Consider the following 22,867-nt stretch of genomic DNA (forward strand, 5'->3'; position numbering starts at 1 on the left):
CAGATAAGCTTCTGGTTTGTAAACAGACAAAAGCACCAGTTACCTAAGGGAATGAGTTTTCCTTGCAATGCGATAGGGCCAGCATTCTCTGTGTGCGTGTATGTGTGCGTGTGTGCCTGTTTGTGTGCTCTGAGAAGGAGACCAAAGAGAGGGAACTGTCAATTATTCGCGGTTAACGTTTAACGATTTAACACACACACACACACACACACACACACACACACACACACACACACACACACACACACACACACATTTCTAATCAATAAAAGAAAAGGCAATAACAGCATTGGTTAATTTAAAATGATATCATTTGCAACTAGCGTTAAGAATCGGTCAAGGAGTGAAGTGCACATGCAATCACATGCTGATAACGAGAAAGCCAAAGCGGTGATTATTGACTGTCTGGGGTCTGCACAGTTTAATGCCAATTTGCGGTTCACTTGGGTGGTTGTAAAATCACACAGATGGATACAGTTATTCTACCAAACAAACAACATGTTGTTTAAATGTTAAGATTGATCAAGATTGTTTTAAATAGTTTGATAGCCGTAATACTAATTGCACACCAACTCGTCGCTGACGTATTTCTCTGTATTTTGGTCCAGATGGTAAATATCAACCTCAACCTACATATAACTGACGTGTTGTTTTAACCAAAAGAGTGTATAAAACGTTTCTTATTATGGGATGCATAATGGAAATAAACACGCTGTTTGTTTCATTCATTCGCATCAAAGGTTCGTTCCCCCTTTCTCGCAAAGCCTCCTGGTTCATGAGTGTGTATTTATCTCTGAAATGATGCTTGCCAAGATTTTCTTGGTTAAAAGCGGCTGTTGAGTCCAAAAATCAAGTTTTGAAGTATGTGTTATTTTGTTTATTTTTCAGGAAACTATAAATATTTATGTGACGGAGTCTGGGCTGTTTAGGCTCTCAGCTCTGTAATGAAGTGCTAGAAGCACAAATCTGTTTCGCTGTACTGAAAATGTATATTTCAAATAATAATAAAGAACCCAGGGGCTCCCCCAATAAAAGCACTACCCCGTGGAGCGAAGGGGGGGGGGGGGGGGGGGGGTTCATTCAGTCTGAATTCAGAGCTGCAGATCTTGACTGGGGAGTCAAGAGCTGAGGTTCCACTGCCGTTCTCCACACAGCTCCGGGGAACTGAAGGTTCAGTGGGTGTCCTCCGGTCCCACGACCAAGCCAGCTTCCTGTACACCCAGGGACTCCAGAGGAAATAAGTTTAGTATACCAGTAGTCGGTTTCACAAGGATTAGCTCTGGTCTTATCTAACCTAACATTGGGTAATCTAAGACAGGTGCTATTGGGGTCAGTGAAACCAGCCTGACATGGACTACTACAATATATATATATATATATATATATATATATATATATATATATATATATATATATATATATATAAAGCTTAACCAGTATGAAATGAGTAAATTCTCCAGGAATCGGTGGGTGTGCGCGATATTATGGCACTGGCATAATTACAGAAAACGACAGTCATTAAAAAAATAAATGACCGAGCAACTTTGTAATAATTTTTGTCCCCAAGGTAACCTAATACTGACACGAGTGAAGCAGCTTGAAGCGATTAGCTCATGCTGCACCTATTTAGAATGTGACAGAACCCATTGTGCATTCAGAGAGCATCATTATTCATTTATTCTTGGATGTGACATTAAAGTGAGACTCTTAATTGTGATCCTCATGCATCTGGTGTCGAAATTGCAAGATAAGTAGTCTGATTAACCAGCTTAGACAAGAGTATTTATAGTTCATATTTCATCTGCAATCTATCTGTCTGTCTGTCTTCCTATCAGTTTGTGCAGCAGTGTTTTATGTATCTGATAAGTTGTCTATGCACATAAGGCTTTCATTTACAATGAAACAGTAACACTGAAAATATTTGACAAATTAGTTTCAGCCACAGTAATTTCCGTTAGACAGTTTACAAAATATCCTTTTGGTTAGATGAAATCTGATTCAATCGGTCACCAAGACACACGTGTGGCTGCTTGAGACAGGCCGTTGCATTTTCTGTCATTGAAAACACAAACTCTGTTTAGCAGTTTACTAAGACCAGATGGCCAAAAAATAATTTGTGTTTACATAGGTCCCAAGTTACCCCTGTGGACAAGAACACACCACGAATACAAGCTTCTCCTGTTACACACTGCTTCACAAGAGTAAAGAATGAGTGTGTCCCGCAGCGTGGCCAGCGCGATGACGTTGTGGATCACAAGTTTACGAGCTTGCATCTTAGCACCACATATGAGATCAGCCTGGCAGCTTACCTATAGAGAGGGAGAAACCGAACAGGGCTTCAAATCATTCCAGTGCTGCTTTCAGCCTCAAACTCTATGCTAAGCTGCCTGTGTGTCCTTTGCTCCCTCTCCATTATTTTTCTCCCCAGATACATCTTGCGGTTCTATTTGCATGAGTATAAGAAGATTAAGGGTTGTACGACTATGATTGTAATATCAGTACAAGAAGAAGGGACCTAACTAACTAACTAACTAACTAACTAACTAACTAACTAACTAACTAACTAACTAACTAACTAACTAGCTAACTAGCTAACAGCAACCCACCTGATTCACAAAACTTTTAAATCACAAATAAGACTGATGAAAAACCTTATGTAATTCTAGACTCTCATTTTAAGAAGAATAAAATCAATAAATCTGATTGGACATTCAAAGCACACTTGCTAACCTTCAAACAAGTTTTAAAATCATTTTCAAGCCCAGTACTGACAATCTCATACAGTACTCAGCAAACCTTTCCATGGATATTTCTCTGAGCAGCGTCTGCAGGAAGCTAGCTTGGGTGTATTGTGCATGCATAGCTGCCCAGATTTATATTAATCACCACAAATCCAGTGGCATTAGTCATAAACCTAACAAAAGGGCACAAACAATGCAACACCCTAAAAATACCTCAACCGACGGCACGCTGTCATCCCAGTTTGCGATTCGATCATCCACCAGGCGTCATATCTGTAGCTTCTAATTTATTAGCTTCTATATATATAGCATGTCGACAGAGATATTACACTCCAAAAAATCTGAGCTATAAATTCTGCAGCTCAGTGACCTCTGCCTTTTCCAAGAATATGCCTGCACGTGCCAGCCACAAGCATCGTCTGCTCACAGAGCTGACCATGCCCGGCTCTCCAGCTTCGATGACATCACCTGTGGATTAATCCGGCATGCATGTGACCGTTGCTTTATTTAGGGTCTGGATTAGATTTAAACACAGGCCACTCTATTATATTGGCTGGAGCCGTTTGTTAAACACCTGCCAATAAAGGGTTAAAATGCTCTGTTTATGACATCCTTCTGGTGCTGTCTGTGACTGGATGACAGGTGCAGAACGGTGCAGGTGGAAGCAGGATCCTGTATTTATTGTGCGCACTTATTGGACGTATCTCCTCACCTCTTTGTTGCTACGCTAAATAAAATGGCACCACTCCAGTCGGGTTATCCCTTATAAAAGTTCACTGTAGCGAAAGCATGGCAGCGCACAGGAAAGCACTGGAAAGCTCGGAGAGATGTGGTTAAGCACGTCTAGTACGTCATAGCAGGCTGTGTGGTCAAGTGGTTAAAGTAAAGGACTTGTAACAAGGAGATCCCAGGTTCAAATCCCAGCTCACCTCAGTTACTCCTTGTGCTCTGTCTTTCAGGTGAGACGTTGTTGTAAGTGACTCTGCAGCTGATGCATAGTTCACACACCCTAGTCTTGTATCTTGTAAACACTTTGTTATGGTGGTCCACTATGAAAGGTGCTATATAAACATTATTATTATGATTAATAAAACATGGTATTAGCACAGGAAATGTGTGATGAAACTGCAGCATCCCAGTGCAAATTTACTGTGGTGCTGTGCAAGGGAAGGCAGTGTGCTTCATGTGCTAAAAGGTCAGCTTCATATTCCCTTCAAGCAACTGCGTTTTATTATAATCAAACCAGTAAACTATGTTATAAAGTTTACATTTCTCTGCCAGTTCTGAGAACATTCAGTCCAACTTTTACCACATTCTATTACCACATACCTTACACAGAACATATTTGCACAATTATACAGCAGCCACATTCCCCACGTGTTGTGTTGTATAAGGCTGAGGGCTAGTGTGTGCTGCTTTACTCCATTGTAAAGGTGAGGGAAGGGCAGCGCTTCTTGTTTTGAAATCAGCACATTCATAAATAGTTATTACCCAAAACATATATTATTACTGTGCCAGGGCTCCCTCTATCAACTCCCATGATTCTCAGCACCAGCAAAACACACTTTCGCAGTTTTGTGGGTATTTTACCCAGTTTGAAAGCCACTCTCCAAACAGCTTGCTCATCCCTGTATCTGTTCAGAGGGCCGCCCTGCACAGTCTTCTACAAGCCCATAGAATGTGCAAACATGCCAGCTAGAGGCTTTAGTGAAGTATTTTCTCACAATGAAGAATTCACGAGGGTGAGTGCGACCACTTCCTGTGAGTCATGAGGGCCAGGCAGGCAAGCGACCGATCATGTGACACGACAGAGAGGTGACACTGAACAACAACACAGTGCCCAGCAACAGCAGCATCGCCCGGTCCGGTACAGTGCCCCTCGCTGGAACTGATATTTGTTCAAACAGAAAGTATGCATCTCTGAATGCCCCTGCAAACCTTTTAAAGGGGTAAAGGGAGGAGGTCGTGTCAGGGCTGTTAACACCCTTTTATAGCTTGGTGGCATTCAGAAAATCATTCATATTCTCTTTGTTTTACAAGACCATTAAAAATGGTTTGCGTCTAATGTCTTCTAAGCCAGATGCCATGATAGATATGGGAAGGAGCACCCTCTTGCCCATTGGCAATTTGAGGAAAGAAGGGGATTAATGAGATTTTGTGCACTTGTCTCCTCACCTCATTTGACCTAGATGGTACCGGTACTATGAAACCAAACTAAAAGGAGGTCCATTGTGCAGAGGCTGGAAATAGAGGGGACTTCATAAGGAATGGGCATTGATACCTTTCTGAGAACTGCAGGTCAACAAGCTAATGACTCTCCCAATGTTGACAAAACATGTCAAGTTGCGCAGACAAAACAAGCTGCTATATTGTTTCCTTTCACAGCTCCTGATTGCGTTGGGTTTGGACGTTCGACTGCCTTATAAATGGCATGACAAGAGATAGCTCATCATGCATGTACTATAAACTGCTTTATTGTTAATAAACAAGCTCTGTTTCTTTTTCTAGTCCTGGCCAGCCTTTCTCTAGTCCAAAGTGATTTTCACTGAAAGCAGGGAAATGGCTGATAAAGAGAACGTTATTTAAAGGCTGGGATTCATGTCCCGTTGTGATGTCAACATTTTGAATTGACGTTGCAATGGAAGCGTATTCCAAGAGGTGCTTTGGGTGTGGCTTTGTCAAGCAGGTGACTTCGACTATACTGATGTCATCAAAGGGGTTCCATTCTAATGTCACTTGACATGCAGCAGCCAAACTGTGCATTCTGATTGGCCGAAAGATCCTCAGCAGTCTATAATGTGGAATAAAAAACTGGAAATGAAACACTGCTGTGTTGGTTGACTGTGGAATGTGTCTGAAATATTTCAAAATGATCCATTTTCCTCACGTTTTCTTGTTACCGTGGTTACAAAGTTTGTTGGAAATCGACAGCCATTCCTGGTTTTAAATGATCTGTGAGGTTTTAGCCAATTCCTTTCCCGCTGCTTTTAGTTGCCTTCATGGATTTCGTTTGATAATGTTCTCTGTCCATTCTCCAGATACAATCATTCCTGATGAATCTGACTTGGACAGCCTAATATTGTACACCAAAAAAAAAAAAAAAAAAAAAAAGACCCACATCATTCACTTGGGCATGCCTGTGTTTTTTACTTTGAAGACGCCTGGATGAAAGTAACATACATCATCAAGCACCTGGTTCGACAGTACCAGATGGTATTAAACTCTTCTGCGTAAACTATGTAAAGAATAAAACAATCAAAATCCTGGCAGAAATCAATTCCATAAATCGTGGATGGCCGTGCCCTATATAATCTGCAGAAGCTCTCTTTCTAGACCTTCTGGCGTAACTTCCAAGCAAAGCTTCATAATCAAAGAGGCTGGTGGAGATGTGGCATGCTGGCATCTCACTTTGGGAGCTACGCTTTTGTTTTTTGGTTTCAGCCTCTTTGTTTTGTTTTTTTTTTAAGCAACATTTTAGGTGTTTTAAATGCTGGCACACGTCGGACATGATGTGAAAAGCTGGCCAATCACAGCGCTCCATCCATTTCATTCCCCTATCGAAACATGCGCTAGGCTACTTGATGTCTGAATCCTGCAGTTTCGTGGCGGGCTTGTCTGTGTCCTATTGAGCCCATCAGTACCAGAACACAAGCAACACTTCTGAAAATAGCAGGTACACTGGAGAGATCTTAAGGGATTCCAGTGCAGCATAGTTGTGATAACAAAAGAGTAAAGGCAAGCTACATAATTTCCTCTCCACCAGCCCTAGATGCAAAACATGTTTATTTCTAAGCCTGTTGTTTGTGTGGGAATATACATATGCGTGCCATATAGTAGTTGTGCAGGCTTTCTGAAATTGACAGTCTGACATGCTAGAGAAGGCCAATCTACAAGCTTATGAAAAATATGTATTGTCTGATTTATTTTTAAGTTTTATCATGACAGTTATTAGGGAAGCGTGTGTTTGTATGTATAAGCATGGCAAGCAGGTGTAATTTGAAGTTAAGGGGAACCAGCTTGATGAAACATAATTTTAAACTGGTGGCTTGGAATTCAGTTTTACAAATGGGTTTGCCAAATGTAGCATTGCACAACTGTGTTTTTGTGAGTTCTGTGAATAGAAAATGGTGTTATGTTAAAACATTTCAATATTAGGTCTCTCAAATCTAAAGGCTAGACATGTATTTCTGGCACATCCCGTTTTAGGGTTACAGTTATGCATATGAACAATGTCACTTAGTTATTTTCCACAATGGCTAATCCAGGAAAATGTTGATCTAAAAGCTGATGAGAAGGAGAGATCTTTCTTTCTGTTTTTCTATAATGATTTATTAAGTCTTGAAAACATGAAGCCAAACGTGTAGGTGGAAAGGAAACTAAGCTTGTGAGGTAGTGAAAGACTGAGGCATATGACTAACAAGTTCACTGAAACATGTGTGATTATAGTACACATTCCTGCACAACAGCAGTGGTAACTCACACTTGAAAAATGTAAACATTTGGCCTTCCTTCTTTTTTTTGTCACCTTTCGTAGCCTATCGAGTCACGCATATTTACATCCTGGGGTGTCTGAGTGTCTGTGTTTGAAGTTTAGCTGGTGTTTGTTTCTTTAATAGATTTGCTGTCATGGGGTTGCTACAAGTGGTCCTTGGCGGTTGTCCATTAGCAAGAGGTTCGGCTGCAGGTTCGATGAGTGGCCTCAAACATACAGACACGCAGCGTTTCAGGGAATCCAACGTAAGACTTTTATTATGTCTCACGAGTCATACATGACTCTGTTCCCATCTGTAGCAGTGTCGATCCTATACACATACAGGCGTTGGGCGTGCTGTCTCTACATCGATAACACAAAGGAGGAACGGAGCATCACAACACACACCCTCCATTTAAACCGAACTCCCTCTTTCATTAGAGTCTTGGGTGACCTGTTGTGTCTTAAAGGCACAGAACTGAAAACACTGTAACATCGTTGCTTACAGGTGTTCCAACCCGATATTGGGCACAGGTCCTAATAAAGTGGCCGAACGGAATAGCTTGGTCTCTCAACACAATTCCATAAATGCCTCCCCCTGATTGAAGGTTAAACACACAAGACTATCAGAGCCACTCTCTGGGATCGCTGCAGCAGCGGGAGACCATTCCTCTCCCTGCATGATGAACGATGACAAACCTGCCTACCAGAGAGCCTGCTTCCTCCATGGGATTTTGTAAAATAGCAACAAGCGAAACTAAATCTAAATGTAATAATCCTCTTTCAGATGTCTGTTTGTGGGAGGCTTCCAAACTGCACTTTCAGCAGAACTGTCATGTCCTTTTCTAATCACAGCGTGATGGGCTGGCTGCAAAAGGCCTGCAAAGAACACAGGCCCCAGACACCAGACTCGTGGGCGACGGTCCAAGAGAAGCAAAGGGGAAGAAATGAGATTAGAGCATGGCATTGCTAGCCTTGACTTTGTTATAGTCCTACACCTGATTAGAAGCGAAGCATTTGTTCTTGTATACTCAAGCAACGTGTACTGCCTTGCCTGTAAGGTCATGATAATCTCGCTCCGCTTTTGGTTGCTGTTCCCATGTTAACGCTGCGCTCTGCTTTCACTCGGCAACGCTTTTGATTGGATGCTCTTTTATTAGAGAATAAAAGCACTTGATATACGCATGTATCGGTATTTTGGCTTGCTTGGCTCTGGCGCCCGTCCCTGTCTGAGAGATAGGCGAGGAGGTGGGGAGCCAGTTGGACATCCAACAACTTCTGATGGCCAAAAATGAAAGAGGGGTGGGGGGGTGGGGGGTGATTATAAAGCTTTTACACACAACCTTTTCCAGATTTTAAAAGCATTACGGCACGATATACACACAGGATGCATGCTGTGACATGTGCTATACTTGAGTGCAGTTTACATGTGTGTCGTAAGCCACAACCAGCATGTTAGCTTCTGTTTTTAACACGCTGGGACAGAGTCATTTCTCGAGTACAAATCTATAAAAGCAGTTGCTGCTGTATCCTGGTATCAATACCCTGCATCGTAACTCAATCTCAGTTTATTTTACTACAAGTATCAGAACTGACTGTAATCCAATGTCTGCTTGTTATTTTAGCCATACTGATTTTGTCTTTGGCTAGAGCGGGCAAAGTTACAGTCCTGGTCTTTGTTCCAACCATGTTCTGTTATGGCTTTAAAGCTGTTAAACTGGGGAGGAACTGATCCCTTCGGATCCCGGTTGACCAGCCCTGGGCCAGAGGAAGCAGTTCAAGGATGCTGGGTATCAGGGGGACAGTCTGTTGTGGAGTGGCTGAATGAGAATGGCCTTCTCAGCACAACAAACGATGGCACCGTTCCTTAATAAGATGCAGGTGCTTCTTCTGAACTGGGAGGCAGGCTTTGATGTTGCAGCCAAGGACCTCACGCCACCATCGGCCCGACAGCTCAGTTGCATTTTGTTTCAATTAGTTTTGAAAGTGGCACGTGAAAAATAACTTTGAGATAGAAGGTCTAGCTTTAAAAAAAAAAAAAAAAAAAAAAAAAACACTACAGAACAACTATTAAAAAAATATATATATTTTTATCAGACTAAATGACACGCCCTTAATAGGAACAAGGAAAGAACAAACTCTTTTCAGACTGTTGTTGTTAATAAATTCCTTTGTATTTCTACTGTATTTCCCTTAAGCTATTGTCCTTCCCAGATCCTCTGCTTGAACAATGCCTCTCTCCCTCCCCCCAACCCAAACCCACCCAGGAAGACTCCCAGAGGACAGGAACATATGGCTCATGTTTGCTGAGAGCATATAAAAAACGTCCCAGCACTGTTAACCGTGATTTCCTCTCCATTTACGAACACCAGTTTGTAAACTGACAACTGCACTCCGTTCCATATGCTGTCACTTGTAATAAACAGAGATTTAATAGGGAGCCCTCCTAAGCCAGAGAAACTCTATCCTCCACTAACAGTTTTGAACTTGACTGCGGATAATGATTTTCTGAATAAGGTCAACGCACGAACCTTGTGCTGGTTATGATAGACAAGCATTTCCCACTGTATAAAAAATATAACAAATTCCCAGTCCATTCTGAGATTCACATGCGTGTAAGTGTGACATAATGATGTATGGATCTACAGATAGACTTGCCCTTCTATGCACAGAATCGGATGATCAGGAGCTTCACATATCCATACTGCACCAGGAAACTGCAAAACTCATTCTGATCTTGTTCCCAGTATCAAACTGGGGCTGTTCCATCTGCAGGCTACACTCCACAGTCAGACACTACACACAAGAAAAAGATCACCTGTATGCATCAAGGTTTTAGAAAAGCGCTATTTATCAATCACTAGCATATTAAGTGCATTGTAACCATGCATAATAACATTGTAATTATATGTAATTACACATGTATTTAAGTGGACATACACAGCAATTAGGGACACATTGTAAAGTGCTTCTTATTTCCCTGAGAGTATGATATATTCACAGCCTTCATGTTCAGCTTGCTTATTTTTTTAAAACCCGCCTCCGATGCCCTTCTCATTGGAGGCGCGTGTGGCTTCCTCCTCCATCAGTGTGAATCGTACAGAGTTCTTCCAGGTTTTTTGTTTTATTCCACGGTAACGCTTATTAGTGAAACACCCAGATTGATTTATAGAGCGATACGCAGACTACAGGCCATGTGGATCCTATGTTTTATAACTGAACGTGACTTTTAAAGAACATTTTTAACCACCAAAGAAAATACGTCAGAGATGGAAACCATCAGAATATCCATTTGTTATACCAATATAACAGGTTGGGATAATATTCTGATGTCTACAAAACCACTCATCTGGATTAGATTACATCTGGCCATTTACAAAATATTTCTCATACCGCAAAAATAAATCCATTGAAAACCGAATCCTTCACAGTGATAGACCAGCACCCTCTATGCTACTCGGAGATTGAGAGCAATAATGAAACAGCACCCTAAAGAACAAAGGAGCTCTCAGTGATGTTGGAGTACTGGAGCTGCAGCTGTTCCAAGCCTTTCTCAGCTTTTCTTTTCTCACTTTCTCATTTATGAGAAGCAAACTGATTTATAACATGCTATTACAATGTACTTAATGCTGTCATGATATAACGCCCATCCTCAATCTAAACCTAACCCTAACCCTAACCCAGAACCTAACCCAACCCCAATGCTAACCCTAACCCCAATCCTAACCCTAAACCAAATCCAACCCCAATCCTAACCCTAACCCCAATCCTAACCCTAACCCTAACCCTAACCCTAACCCTAACCCTAACCCTAACCCTAACCCTAACCCTAACCCTAACCCTAACCCTAACCCTAACCCAAAACCCAACCCTAACCCTAGCCCCAACCCAAACCCCAACCCCAACCCCAACCCCAACCCCAAACCCAACCCCAACCCAAACCCAAACCCAATCCTACCCCCAACCCTAACCCAATCCCAACCCTAACCCTAACCCAAACCCAATCCTAACCCAACCCCAATCCTAACCCCAAACCTAACCCAACCCCAATCCTAACCCCAACCCTAACCCTAACCCAACCCCAACCCTAACCGAAACCCAACCCTAACTCAGCCCCAACCCCAGCCCTAACCCAACCCCAATCCTAACCCCAACCCTAACCCCAACCCTAATCCTAACCCAAACCCAAACCCAACCCCAACCCCAACCCTCCTCCCCAAAACTCTTTTCTGATACAACTGTGTACTTACATATATTGTGCAAAAAGAGGTACACATTGAGTATGTTGTAACTATGCATAATAACATTGTGAATATGGGTAAGCAAACATGTATTTAGTAAACAACGACTCTGTAGATACACAGTAATAAGAAACACTTCATGTGAAGTGTTACCGCCTATCACTCCTCTAACGGTAAGTATGGCGAAACCGAGAGAGAGAGAAATCATATTTAAAAAAAAATAACCTTGCAAACGACACTATCATGAAGGCTGTTGCTTCTTGAGCGTGTTCCCATGTGCTGTTTGAGTGCATGATTTATTTGTCCTGACGAACATCTTGCTGTAAACATGACGCTGTCGCCAGCTCTGCTATTGCACACACACCAGGACAGCTCTTCCACAAACATGAGCCGTCAGTGGAACATTAGGGGGGCCGCACACTGGGTCAGGCAAAAAAAAATCCATCTTTCAGTACTCATGGGAAACAGGCAAAACAATCCCTGATGAGCCAATAATGGTGTGATCAAATAAAAATCAGCTGGTGTGCTGTCAACGCTGTGATGTGTCCTTGCTTTTCTCAGAACCCCCTTTTACCGCCTACAACTTTGCAGATAAGGTCTGAAAAACACAAACTTCCCAACTTTGACCTGTGTTGGTGAATTATGACTTCAGCTGGGTTCTTTCATACCTGGCTTCAGCCAACACGGCCCGCAAACAGGCTGTTTTTGAAGCCAGGCGAAAAAATATATTTGAGGGAAATCTTAACAATATAAATTCAACTTTTAACATCAAATAACGACGTGCTAGGATAATCAAGTGGTGTGCGGGTTTAATAAAAGATTTACACATCAAGTATGCTGGAACTATGCATAATAACATTGTAATTATGAGTAAGTAACCATGTATTTACTAAGTAACTCCTATGTAAATACACGGTAATTAGAGGCACTTCATGTAAAGTGTTACTGATATGCCACGTTTGCTGCTATGGTTTGTCTTACTAATGTATTTGTTAGGTCTCTATTGAAGTCACCAGGGTGCTTAAAACATCTGTTTTAAATGCGTTGACTGAAATAGAAAATGATCTACAAAGCGATTCTAAAAAACAGGAAGAATACATTAGTTAAGATAAAACTGTGATGGTTGGTGTGGATGCTCTTAAAAGTCTGTAGGAAGCTTGATCTTTTAAAAGGAGTTGCTAGTGCTGGGTGGGTCTTTCTGGGAATATGAAGAGAGTTGTGTACAAGATCATTTTATTGCTTGTAAAAGCTATAAACACACTGTCATTTTATGTGATGAATGTAAATGAAATTACTGACTAAGCCATAATGGTAGGGCAGTTTAAAGTGATTTCAATTACTCATAAAACAAATTGAAAAAAAGACTAAACACTGAAAAAAGAAATTGCATTTCGAACCGTCGATCATCATAAAAAGGTTTACTGATAAATGCGCGGTGTAGCCATGGGGAAGGCACAGGAAACCTGCAGAATTACCGTGCAAATTCACCGTGGTAGAATGCAATATCAATCAATCACATCTTTATTTAGTATAGCGCCTTCCGCAAACAAGTTGCCAAAAAGAACACCTGCACAACTTCAGAGATTACAATAAAAAGGCAGCTAGGAAAATGCAATAAGCACAATAAAAATTAAAAATAAAAACATTTTTGTATAAATAAATACAAAAAATACAATAAAACAGTACAAACTATAAAAAAAAAAACCCATAGACTATAAAAGACGATGAATAAAAAGTCAATTTGATTAATATGCTAAACTATAAGAATGTGTCTTTAGCCTACTTTTAAAGATTGCTAGAGCAGGAACTTTCCTAAAGGGAACCGAGGATTCATTGCATAGCTTTGGGGCAGCATAGCCGGACGCTCTGCCTCCTGTGCTTGTTTTTAAGATGTTTGGAACGGTGAATCCTGGGATCAGAGAGCCTGTCCTGGAATATATGGGACCAGTCTTTATATGTGAGGAGCAGCACTTTAAAATCAATCCTGTATCGAATTAGGAGCCAGCGTAGGTCTGCCAACACCATCGTAATATGATCGTATATTTTCAGGTTTGATAGAGTACGGGAAAGACCAAATACAAGCGAGTGCAAGGATAGAAAAGGAGCTGCTATATTATTCTAGTTGAAAATCCGCTGGTCTTTCTGTTAATGGTGCTGCAGGCATATCATCCCGGCCACTGCAGCAAGGCTGTCAGCTCAATGAAGATGGATTATCCTGCTGTCCAAACCCAGATTAATGGGGCTGTGCAGAGAGAGCACTATCCCCTTCTCCCAGACCCTCGCACTGAGACTGAGAAGGGCAGGCAAGCCGGGGACAATGTTACCCAGCTCTCTCTTTTACAGTTCACTGTGTTTATATCCATCCTGGCTGTTTGGAAAAGACTTCAAAATAACTGGACTGAAAAAGTACAAGTGAAGAACACCGGGCCTTGCTGTTTAAGGGGTCGCGGGCAATTACTATCATTTTTCTGTGAACGTAAAACATTATGAGAGGCTGACTTCATTTGCTGTTTGAAGGTGAATCTAACAACCCCTAAGTCAGAAGGTCGCAGGGTCAGACAAGAGGCTCTTAATATTTTGAAATGGAAGGGCAGACAATGTTGTGTAAAGTTGCTGCATAATTATGTTATATTTTACAGCATGAAAGCAATGGCACAGGCTTAGTCCGGCACAGTGTAGGGGCCATGTTGCCTTATTTTAACAATACAGACAGATAAGTCATCTAATTACTTTAAGTTTACTAATTCAAAGACATTCTGCCTAGTTTTACAACAAAGGTTCCTTGATCAAGGGAGTTTGTTCAGGAGATAAACAACGCCAGCGAAGGCAGTAAGCCTTGACAGCTTTGTTTCAAGCGACGATCTCTTGGCCAATCAGATCCTGTCCTCAAAGGTCCTAGGAGAGCTAATAGGACCACACTAAATGGAAAAGATATTATAAGGAAAATGTAAAGATTGTTGTAAACTGCTGAAAACTCAATGGCTCAAGTCCCTCAAACAACCCTTTGATACTCTGGATAACTTGTGCTGAAAAAATATTCTTAGCAAGCTTCACCACAATTGGATAAGCGGTTTTCTAGAGGCGTGTAAAACTGCAGGTGTGACATACAGATAAACAGATCCCATGTGCCTGTAGAGTAAAGAGTCTGCATGTCCTGAGTCCACAGAAACACAGTCCACAGAAAACTCCTCCGTGTAACGAGCACAGAGGATCGAGGTGTGTGTTAACAAAGTCAGGCTGAGGTGTAACTAAACCGTAATCTAGAAATTCTCAGGAAAATAAACACGATAAAAAAAAACATATACTTCTAAGAGCAATTACAAAAATTACATTTAATAAATAATAATCAAAAAACACACACACACATCTGTAAGACATTTAGTGTAACTATCACGTTACACAAAGAACATGTCTTCAAAGAGCAAGACAACCCAATCAATGGCACCCTGGACCACATCTGAAATGTTTTGAACAGGACGTTTAGTTTTAGACATATATATATATATATATATATATATATATATATATATATATATAACAGATGTCTATATCTATTCTAGATGTAGATAAGTGTTGCATGTGATAGGCTGTTTTTATAAAACAGCCAACTTGTTGTAAGAATATCTCATTATCATCATTATCACAAACGATAACCAGACAAACAGTTTCACCTGTTCAAGCAAAATTTTTTGAGGCATCAGCTGGTTTCACTGTCATAAAAAAAAAAAAAAATCTGTCAGTAACACTGCTTCCCTGGGCGTGCTGTAAATTCAAAGCTAGAGCTATCAGTGCAACGGCAAAGTCAATGACCACTGCCCCCCCCCCCCCCCACCCCCCAGCCTCATGCTAGACCACCTTTATTCTGTAATTTACAATGTATATGTCTGCTTAAATGAGGTGGCCTTGTCAGTTCCCACCACAGATGTTTGCCATTGAGTTTTCAACATTAAGTACTTACAGAGAAATGAGATTCAGGCTTTATTGAGACTACTCTCCCTGAGCCCATTAAGCAGTTAGTACATAGTATCCCTACTTTAATAGCGCTAAGTGCAGAGACCCTCAGACTTTTTTTTTAAAAAAGCAGCTCACTTGTTGAGTGCTCAGCATTAGGTTTTATACAATTTAAAGTGGGTATATAAACAGGTAAGGATATATCAGAAATCCTTTTTATTTCCAGCCTGCCTCTTTAAGACTTCATATGTGATATTAAGCTAATTTGTTAGCTTAATATCACATATATTAATATTGTTTTTGAGCAGCTTTTCATTGGATTTTGCAACCCAATCAGCACAAGCCAGCCAGGCTGGACCTCACCTCCAGGGCTCAGTGGCTACACAACATTCATTGCTGGGGATCAGTGGGTGAAAAAATTAGGTGTGCAGTCAGAGGTTGCATCCTGAGCAAGTTGAAACCTCACACTGAAATGACTGCTTCGATAAATCTTGCCATGCTATTCCACAGTGTCACCCAGGCTTGCACACTTTATAACCAGGCTGTGCAGGCAGTAAGTGCATTCCAGTTGCACTGTAAAGAACGCAGCATTCCCAGAAAAGAGGGAACGCGTCAATCAGAGCAGAAGATAAGACGCAGCTAATATTAGACCGTACGGGTTTCTCGGACGCTGTTGGGAAAAGTGGGCTTTTCCTATTAATCAAGCCCGTTCCAGCGATTCTCTGGAAATGCCAGCCTCTTGGGAATCACAAGATGCTCTTGTACCTCTGCCCATGTGTTTCCAATACAGTTCCTGAGCTGTTTGTTGGTGGTCCGGCTTTAACTCTTACCTGTCATTAGACAAGACTTTACATTCAACCCTAAGTTCTGCTCTTTGCACTAATTTGGAGATTTGCAGCATGACTAAGCTATTAGTTCAGGGACCCTTAGTGTTTAAATAGAACCATTTCCACCCACATAGAGTTTTTTTTTAAATTGTGCTTTATCAGCTCTGGCGCCGAGAACAGACCCAAGGAGGGCCAGGCCCCCCACAATTAATGAACTACCCTCTAATAAATACAATTATCAATCATTCTCCCAATGCAGTTGTACATGTATAATCATCTGCAATATTGCAATCAGAGGAAAGCATGTGGGGTTAAAGATTGGAGCGCTGGAACAGCTTCAATCCAGAACTTTTCAGACATTTCTTATTAGAATCAGGCAAATACGGCACGCTGAGCACGCAGCAGGAGAAAGAGACCCGGCAGAGCCAGCATGTAGGTAAGAATCTCATCTGACCTTTACATGACTTTTGCAATCATTTTCAGCGATTCTTATTGCTGTAACCCAGATGCTGTCTGATAAGTCTGAGTTGAGGTGCCCTTCTGTTTCAATGGGCTGACATGCAAATCATTGCTCACTGATTCCTTCTACACTCTGTATCAATGCTCCTTTCCAGCCATTTTTGTATATTTCAGTAAATGCAAATTTGGATTTCAGTTATAGTCAATCTAAATCCCTAAAAAAAAAAAAAAAAAACCCTGACAGTTCTGTTTTATAAGTCTTGGAGTGACGATCCCAAAGCAAACGCTGTCTTTGTTTAGATTAATCAAAAGGTCTTTTTCAACTGTCATTTTCAATGAGGGCTGAGATTTGTGCTTTGGACTTTGCTGGACCCAATCCCAACAGCTGTTTATAAATACATGTTTAGGGCTCTCCGCAACTCTTCAGGATCCAGATTTTTGTCCCCGGTGTTTAATTTGTGAATTGTGTTTGCTACCAGTCCACAAATTCAACAGCGTTGGTTTTCAAGCTCTTTCTGAACTTCAGTTGAATTGCACTAAACACAGATGGGCAAGCCGGCAGCATTTCCAAGGTTATGCCATACCCACGACGAGCCAAAGAAAACGCTGATGCAATTCTCGTGGCCACTAGTTTGAGGTAAGAGGCCTCCACCCATGGTGTTAGTTAAATGTGGATGCAGGTCCAGCCATCTCCATACCTTTCTGCACGAACGACAAATTGCAGCAGATCAAAAATACTCGCCTCTTCAAATCTGAAACAGAAGGCTGCAAATCAGGTCGTTAACTTTAAATCCGCTCTCATCTGGTCATTTACGCTTTTCAAGCATCATGGCTTCTCCACAGATTAAAAGGGTTTGCGAACAGATAACCCTCCTCTTCTCCTTCTTCATCGTCATCTGTATCTGATTTGAGGTAACCTTTTGTTCTTCGCAGAACCTTTTCAAAACGTCTCCCCCCACATCTGCGGGCCTCATGTCGGAGCCTGGCAATTCTTTTCTGCTTACTCAGCCAGATACTTTTCATCAGGGCCTAATGGACACAAATGTAACAGCTTGGGCTACAGCTGTGCTTCTACTGGGGGACCGTTTAAGCTGAAACCACGTGAAATACATGTTCAGGCATGGAGTTCCATCCTCACAGTAAAAGAGGTAAGATGTATCGAATTCTTTCATAAGCTACTGCCATTTTAAAGACTTTTTTTTTTTGAATGTGCACAGCGCAATGGAGCTCCTCCTAGTGGCCGATGAGTAATCGCACTGACATCAGTAGAAGAGACGTGCTTAGCTCGCAACGGCACAGCTTGCTCTTCAGTTGAATGGTAAGATGTTTGTCTTCGTACTTTACAGTTTGCTGTTCGTGTCCAGCCATAGCCTTTCTGCTCAATGCAATGGACTGCGCTGCCAATTCATTACAACAGCATTCCTGATTAAACACAATACCGAAAAGCCCACTGAACAAGCAAACACGCATATCTTACAAAACAGCGATTTGCAAATCCAGCTTTCCTCCAAGAAAGATCTATATCAGATATCCTGTTTGCATGTTTGCTGCCAAATTAGCAACAAGTACAATCGCGGCATAAAAAAAGATATCAAAGGAGTGTTTTCTTTCCAAAACCTCTGAACACGCTGATGCCATTCCCAATGTCAAGCACACATTTCCCTTTCTCAGGGGATGCTGCTTCAGGGAAAGTAAACACACTGCTCGGATTAGGTTGATTGTGCCTTCAAATAATTGCTTAAATAACCTGTATTTAAAGAGCAACAGGATTGCTGTAAAGCACTGTTGTATCTTCAACTCAATCTGCATTTGGACTATGCAAATATTATTCAATCATTCTGCAATGGGAATCTCATGCCCTCTGTATTAACTAGCAGAGAAACTCCTCTCCTGTAACATCAAGTTCATACCAGCTCTATTATTACAGCTCTGCTGTACAGAAAAGAGAGAATCATACCCAAAGACAGCTTGGGCTTTCCATTCGGTCCTGACCAGTTCCCCTGGGAATACTAGCTTTTTAAGCTAAGGGAGATTTAAAGCATGTGAATCATTGTATTAGTTTGTTCAGCTTCAAAAAAATATGCGTTAGTTATGGGGAAAAAAATGCATATCTGTATTTAAAAAAACCTGCATGTTCCATGATTCCTCTGATAACATTGCTTTCTTTTTTTTTGTTCTATGTATTCATTGGGCCAGATTATTTAAAGTTACATTTTTTAAACTATTAAATCACTCTTTGAAACAAGTTCCACGATCAGAAAGGATCTGTAATAGTATAAAACAAAGAAGAAACTACTCAGAACAGGACATCACCTGCTTATACCGACAACTTAGTCAGTTTATATTTTACCATTAAAAATGTGTCGCCTCAGGTTTTGGGACGAGGGTTGCCAAACGTCCCGGAAAAACTGGGATTGTCCCAGTTTTCAGCCTTGATATTTTGTTCCGGCCTTCGTTTTACAGCTTCTTAGGGAGTGGATGCCTAATACTGAGGGTTACAGACCCCCCCCCCCACAAACTCCTCACAGGTAAACTATAAATCCAAACCGTTGCTTGAATGAAATAATGAAGCAGCACCACCTGATAACGTGGGGGTGATCACACTTCACATTGACTGCTGTCCGTGCCTCAATATCCCCTCGGCGAAACTATCCCATAATTCCACATGCTATTCTGAATGTGTCCAGGCACTGCATTAATCCATGGATAGTTTACCACTAGAGTCATCTTGGGACTGACACCACTAAATGCATTTCAGTTGCCAGATTTGAATGGTTAGCACAATGCCCCACCGTCTGCTTTCAATGTTTTTTTAACAGCTCATATCAGCTTATTGAATATGTTATGCATCACTGACTATTATCAAGTTTGACCAAGAGCTTCATACAGATCTTTGAGTTATTATAACCAAGGAAAAAAATAAGAACAATCTTTTCAAAGTTGAAAAACTGGCGTCTCCGCCAGCTGTTCGACACTGAGCTCAGTTTATGACTTAATCTGAGATATTTACGAGCAAGACCCCGTACTTTAAACACATTCCCAGCATGGAGCGTTGAGGGTCTCCAGAACAATGCTGTTACCTCACCTTGCTTTTGAAACCTTGTCTGAATGCCGAGTTTCTCTGTCGGAAGGTTGTAAAACATTGGAATGATATGTGTCTGTGCTTTTAATAGGTCTGCCGTTTGGAAAGTGATTGAAAGCCAGTCAGCCAGTATTAACAGTATGCTGGATTTTTAAATTGCAATAACCAAGGATTTAAACAAACAAAAAAATAATTTCCAAAATGTGCTGAGTTTCCCTCAGCTGTCAATGCTTTTGACCTGTTAGTGAAAGCCTCATAAGAATATCAGTGCTTGCCTGGTTCCTAGTAGCTGGTTGATCTCAAAACATTGAGACTTAAAGGATCCAAATGATTCATGGCTACGTAACCTATGGGAACCCATTTCATATCCTCACCACTCCCTGTGTAAAGAGGTCTCCTGCTTTCCATCGTCTATCTCCACTTCATTCCCAAAGTTTTGACCCATGTGCACCAGACTGGGGGAGGGGTGGGGGTAGGGGGGGTAGAGGTAGGGGGTACAGTACCTACAACAAATTTCACACATTTTTTTAAACATTCTTGTAATCCGAGGAGGCATACCGTATAATTGCTCCGCTATTTCAGCCAACTAAACCTAATTCAGTTTTAATGAAACGTCTACCCCCCTCACGTCATTCATTATGGCAAGTGCAATACCTGAGAATTATTAAATTACCCCAACCCCTGCCAACTCCACTTCGTGCCTCTCTGATTTCATCAGGGTTTCGAACACTAATTACAAACAAGCTGTGAAATGGTGCCGGGAGGCCCAGTTTGCATCTACGAGGAACACCTTGTAATCTTTCAAGCTCAGCGGAATCTAAACCCTTTTTACAATCCTGAATAATAATAATAATAATAATAATAATAATAATAATAATAATAATAATAATAAACCTTTTCAGTGAACATTGCACAGGTCCCAGGCTTCATGCAGATGAACGATGAACCAATGAAAGAAAAAGAGAACGACGACAATGGTTCATTTTAAATGATATAATTTACAACTTGAATTAAGTGCAGTGCACATCCAATCATGTGCTGATAATGACAATCAGTTTGTTGCATCTCCCAAGCTGTGATCTTGCACAAGCCTTTTATTTTGCAGGTTGCACAGTGGCTGTCGTGGGTCTGCAGGTTTTAATGCCCCTTTGCGGCTCTGAGCTGTGATTGGCTGATCTCCACTGCAATGATTATCACACTCCCAAATCATATGGTTACACAAGTTTATTAAAGGTTTATGTAAAGGCACGACAGAGTGGGGAGAGCCCGTTCGCATCGTGGCTGTGCAAAGTGTCGATCTTCACGGGGTGAGAAAAGGATTTGGAACACTAAAGCAATGCTTTCATTTTTTAATGCAGATTACTTTCTGCACTCCTCATGCCTGCGATGACAACACAGTGCACAGTCACCAGCCAGTCACACAGAAGATGACCTACTGGACTGAAAGAGATGGAAACTATTACGGGAGAGATTTACTGATTTAAAGGAGAATGCGCTGCAGCTGGGGTGTTTGGGTCTGGAGAGTTCAAAATCCCTGGTTGCAGAGGGAGAATTAGCTTAGTGGAAATGCATGAAACTCGAAGTGCCTTGGGAGGGAAGAGGGGAGATTAGCATCAACAACCAAACCAGCAGCTATATTTACTGAGGCCATCAAAGCTGCCCGTACTTCACCTTGGGGATTTCACTCCAGTGACCCAGAACAGCTGCTAACTGTATAATCCTGTGGTCTTGAACCCATGTCAGGGTCACTTACTAACCATTAACCCTTAAACTAGAGGACTGAAAGAGCAACTTGCTGCAAGTTTGGAAAAATCACGATTCTCTTTCAAAGTGACAAGGGCTGACAACACGACTCCATACAACTTATTCTTTCTGCACTTCCATTAGCTGCACCTGGCCAATATTTCGCCCCTGGTTAAAGCATTTTGAATCGTGGGTGGGAACGGTGCATATGGTAATACAAATACAAGAAGCCAAGTCTGTCTTTGTAGTTATGTATTTATTTGAATTCCTTAACTATCTAATTGGATTGCATTGGATGAGCATCAGAGTTGCAATTCAAATTGTAAAGAAATGGAATACCCAACAACATTGAAAAGTAGTTAATGATCACATACAGAACTAAAAGCTCTCTCTTGACTCAGCTGATTACTTTCTAATAGTGCCATTAAGAACATAAGAACATAAGAACATAAGAAAGTTTACAAACGAGAGGAGGCCATTCGGCCCATCTTGCTCGTTTGGTTGTTAGTAGCTTATTGATCCCAAAATCTCATCAAGCAGCTTCTTGAAGGATCCCAGGGTGTCAGCTTCAACAACATTACTGGGGAGTTGATTCCAGACCCTCACAATTCTCTGTGTAAAAAAGTGTCTCCTATTTTCTGTTCTGAATGCCCCTTTTTCTAAACTCCATTTGTGACCCCTGGTCCTTGTTTCTTTTTTCAGGCTGAAAAAGTCCCTTGCGTCGACACTGTCAATACCTTTTAGAATTTTGAATGCTTGAATTAGGTCGCCACGTAGTCTTCTTTGTTCAAGACTGAACAGATTCAATTCTTTTAGCCTGTCTGCATATGACATGCCTTTTAATCCCGGAATAATTCTGGTCGCTCTTCTTTGCACTCTTTCTAGAGCAGCAATATCTTTTTTATAGCGAGGTGACCAGAACTGCACACAATATTCAAGATGAGGTCTTACAAGTGCATTGTACAGTTTTAACATTACTTCCCTTGATTTAAATTCAACACTTTTCACAATGTATCCGAGTATCTTGTTAGCCTTTTTTATAGCTTCCCCACATTGCCTAGATGAAGATATTTCTGAGTCAACAAAAACTCCTAGGTCTTTTTCATAGATTCCTTCTCCAATTTCAATATCTCCCATATGATATTTATAATGTACATTTTTATTTCCTGCGTGCAGTACCTTACACTTTTCTCTATTAAATGTCATTTGCCATGTGTCTGCCCAGTATGTACCAGTCCTATGTACGTTGTACATGTATCTTGTACTAAACGGTAAAAACTATTCTAGTTTCGTAAGGATTAGTAATGGAATGAAGGTATCCGGCAAACATATAGTGAAGTAAATTGGACGTC

Source organism: Polyodon spathula, chromosome 25 (genome assembly GCF_017654505.1).
Source record: "Polyodon spathula isolate WHYD16114869_AA chromosome 25, ASM1765450v1, whole genome shotgun sequence".
Lineage (NCBI taxonomy): Eukaryota > Metazoa > Chordata > Actinopteri > Acipenseriformes > Polyodontidae > Polyodon > Polyodon spathula.